The 4,115-nt window shown below is 37.8% G+C and overlaps 1 non-coding gene across 1 annotated transcript; it reads left to right on the top strand.

Moving 5' to 3' along the window:
• The first annotated feature begins 3,780 nt into the window (after positions 1–3,780).
• On the top strand, positions 3,781–3,910 carry LOC121013517 (small nucleolar RNA SNORA70). Its single transcript, XR_005782755.1, has one exon. It is a non-coding gene; the product is annotated as a small nucleolar RNA SNORA70 (small nucleolar RNA).
• The last annotated feature ends 205 nt before the right edge of the window (positions 3,911–4,115 follow it).

The raw sequence follows: 4,115 nt of genomic DNA, 5'->3' as shown, positions 1-4,115 counted from the left end.
GCTGGTATAGCTATATTTACACTAACCTATATGTGATTGATTGCTAGGGCTAGTGACAGGCGGAAAGTCCATTTATGTCCAGTTTAACACATAACAGAAGCCTGAGTGCAGCAAAAATTTTGAGAATTTAACACAGAAGATGTACATAAGCCTCACTTCCTCAATGTCCTCCTGGCTCTTTTAAATAATCCTCTTAGCAATGCTTACTCCATTTTATTCTATTACCAAACTTAATCAGGAACAGACATCCAACCTCATGAGGATTCTTTTTCCAGGAGGCAGAGCTATGCCCTCTCACTACCACCCCCCATTTCTATCTTTATTTCTTTTTTATTTTTATTTTTTCAAAAATTGTTTTAGACACTACAACTCCTAGTCCATGACCTGGGCAGAACACAACGTGACTGCAGTAACACCGTGCTCCTTGGAATGTATATGTTGACAAGTTACAAAGGTGAAAGGAGAGGTAACCACATAGGGAAATAAAATAACCAAATGCTTTACCCTTAAAAAAATAAAACCGTCAGGACTGGAGCTGATTCTCTAGAGCAGTACAGTGACCCAAAAGGAAAGGCATATATCAGATTAGTCACAGTAGATGAAAATCTACTGAAAAGTCAAAAGTCTAGGGCACTGGGTGGCTCAGTCGGTTAAGCATCCAACTTTGGCTCAGGTCATGATTGCAGCTTGTGAGTTCCTGAGTTTGGGCTCCAAGTCAGGCTCTGTGCTGACTGCTCAAAGCCTGGAGCCTTCAGATTGTCTCCCTCTCCTTCTGCCCCTCCCCCACTCATGCTCCCACGCTCGCTCACGCGCTCTCTCTCCCTCTCTCAAAAAATTAACATTAAAAATTTTTTTTTAAAAACAAAGTCTTCTTCAATTTGCATAATCAACCTGCAATTCTGGTACAGATCTGAGTAAGAAGCTAGACCCCTCAGGTGGTGGCGAGAAAACCAAGGACATTTCTCACACATTATTTAAAAGCTGAGCGAAAGCACGAGTCAGATCTGAGTGCTGTAGACACAAAGGTCTTGCCTCATGACATTTCCTAAAAACACAGGGAAAAGTATCTCTAAAAACAGTTTTCAGAAAGAACCAGGGGGATGTTTTCAAAAAGATTTCCTTGGTAAGCTCAAAAATGATGCATTGAGACAGAAGCAGAAAATCAAAAATAGTGTGAGATCAAGTAAAAAATGACTGATGTCAGAAGAGAATTAAAGAAAATCCAAACTGTAAGAGAAGAAGTAAAGCTGTAATGTTTGCCACTGACCCTGCAAAACCAGTGACCAAGAAAACAAACAAATTTGCTCTTTAAGAACATAAAGAAAAGGGGGCAAAAACTGATGAAAGAGACAGTGACAGATGGAATGGAAATACTAAGGATGGAAATATTGGCTAAGGAAACCCAAGAATACTAAAAACATCAATAATCACCTAAATAATAAAGGCAAATTTATCTAAATTAAAAAAAAAAAAGAGTCTGCAAATAAAACATATGGGGTATGCAGAAGCTTGTCACGGAGGTGGCCTTATATTTATTTCCGTCACTCTTGCTACAAGTCACAGAAAAGAAAGATAGTTAGAGAAAATGTAAGGAATGTTGAGCATCTAGACCTCTCAATGAACAGGAAGATTTATTTACATACACATAATAGTTTTTAAGATTTAAGTAGTTTTTTAAGATTTTAAGTAGATTTTAAGATTCTTCCTGAATTGGAAACCAGTTCAGTGAATTTTTAGCACTGTAACATTTAGAAAGTTTATCTCTGGAGACTTGTGGTTTACATTTTGACATGTAAAGAGCTTGGAGGTCATCACTCTCCTCCCACAAGGAACCTGGGGATGAAAACAAATGCTTAAAAAAACAAAACAAAACAAAACAAAACAAAACAAAAAACCCTCCTCTTAGATTCATGAGAGAATTGAGGTCACAGGGATGGCCACTGCCGTGACAATTTGAGGGAGATGAACAAAGAGAATCACCTAGAGTATCACCTGCTGCACGAGCTAATAGCAGGAGCTCTAAACCGCAGTGGAGGGATTGCTGGAGGGTCAGAGTCGATGACCTTGAGAGCTAAAATCTCTGGTGGCTTGTCTTAAGAGGGTCTCCACCCTTTCATGAGTTTTGCCTCCTGGGGCTCCACCAGATTTTCCTTGTGAAAATTGGAAGAAAACCCCCTGTACTTCCAGCAGGGGGAAGAAGAAAAGTAACCATCTTGGAATATGCCCAGAGTATTCTGTTTTCCTTAACAAAGGCGTGTCCTCCGGGGAAACTATTTTACCAGAGCCTAACCAACATGGGGGAGGGGAAGTGCCCAAGCCTGGTACTTTCCAGCCTTCCTGTCTCACTTGAGGGGTAGGAAGAAGGAAAACAACTCTTGATTTCAGCTCAGGTCATGATCCTAGGGTCACAGGATCCAGCCCCGTGTCGGGCTCTGTGCTGAGCATGGAGCCTGCTTAAGGTTCTCTTTCTCTCTCCTTCAGTCCCTCTCCCCAACTCACTCTCTCTCTATATATAAAACTAAAAAAATAAAAGTAAATTAAAAAAAGACTTAAAAAATATGGTGTGGGTTTCTCCAGGTATATAAGGGTTCTTTAAGGATGTTCAGAAGAGTTTTATAGATTTTTTCAAATACATTTTATAATTAAACAGAGAATTCTCTAGTAAGACTTCATTCTATAAATCATATATAGTTATATAAATGTAGATAAATTACTATAGATTATAGATACATAGGTATATCTACTTATATATTATATTTAGGTATATATGAAAAGAATCACTTATTTGCATCTGTTTACAACTTACTTATGTTGATTAGGTTTTTTTCTCTTACTTAAACTTTTGAAAATTTGACTCATATCTCCAAAAATTCTATTTTGTTATTTCTGCATCCATGATATCTTGGGTTTTTTGTTTGTGTTTGTTTTATTTTGTGTCTTCCTTTTCCTTTTTTAGTCAACATCTGTTATTTTCTGCCTTGCACCTCTCCCTTCTGAAAACACATTACTCCTTCATGTATCTTACAGAAAATTCTTCTTTCACTGTAATTTCTTCATTCAAAGAGGAGATGTTACATTGCAACAGAACCCATACCACAGATGGTAGCTGATCAACCCAGAGTTATTGAAGAGGTGTCTGCAAAAATTTTCATTCTTGGCTTACTTTCTCTGACACTAGTGTCAATGAATTATGCAACATTTTTCCAGAATTATGTGCATATCAAATAGAAGTTATTTCTCCTGAAGAACATCAGAAAATGTACAGGGCATTTCTATGACTATAGGCAGCCCACAGTCCATAGTAAATGGGCTCAATTTGGAATTTTACAGATAAAAGATATTAACTAACCTTAAAAACTGCTCTAAAACTTTTGTATATAAAATCTTGGACATGTATTTCAGTGAATTTGTTTTAGATGGTTTCTAGTCCAGACATCTTTCTTCCCAACTGGATTATACCTGCCTTGAATGAGGAATTAGAACACCACTGCACAAGGCTCTCAGTGGCTTTAAAAAAAATGACATACTTTTTTTGTTAAATTATAATTATATTTTGAATTTGAATGCTTTAATATATTAAAAGGAATAATTTGCATTTTCTAAATGAAAGAATATTATGATATTATCTGATGCATCACAATTCTCAATAGTTTAAAAAGATAAATAATTCATCATAACATTAAAAAAATAAGGTTAGAACTCAGAAAAAGAATTTTTAAAGCATAGCAGTAGTGTGTTTACTACTAAGAGCTTAAAGATAAGCTATTAAGAATACATGATCTGCAGCCAATTAAACTGTGCTCTTTCCCCATGGGGGCCCAGTGTGCAATGGCTGCAAACAGCAGCCTCCTTGGTAGTGTATGCAGTCTATTGATTGTCTGGGTTGCCCTAAGGGACCTTGGAAACAGCCCTTTCCAGTGGACATTGATGTTTGACCTCATGCTATCTCCAATCTAGGCTCCAGACAGGTACGTGGGGTGCCTTTGGAAAGCCCCAGGACACAATGGCCAGGGTCCACATTGGCCAAGCATCATGTCCATCTGTACCAAGTTGCAGAACAAGGAGCATGTGATTGACACCCTACACAGGGCCAAATTCAAGTTCCGTGGCCATCA

This window comes from Herpailurus yagouaroundi, unplaced genomic scaffold (assembly GCF_014898765.1).
Source record: "Herpailurus yagouaroundi ecotype Mexico unplaced genomic scaffold, PumYag 198, whole genome shotgun sequence".
Lineage (NCBI taxonomy): Eukaryota > Metazoa > Chordata > Mammalia > Carnivora > Felidae > Herpailurus > Herpailurus yagouaroundi.
The sequence above is the reverse complement of the archived record's forward strand: the minus strand, read 5'-3'. Positions and strand labels throughout refer to the sequence as shown.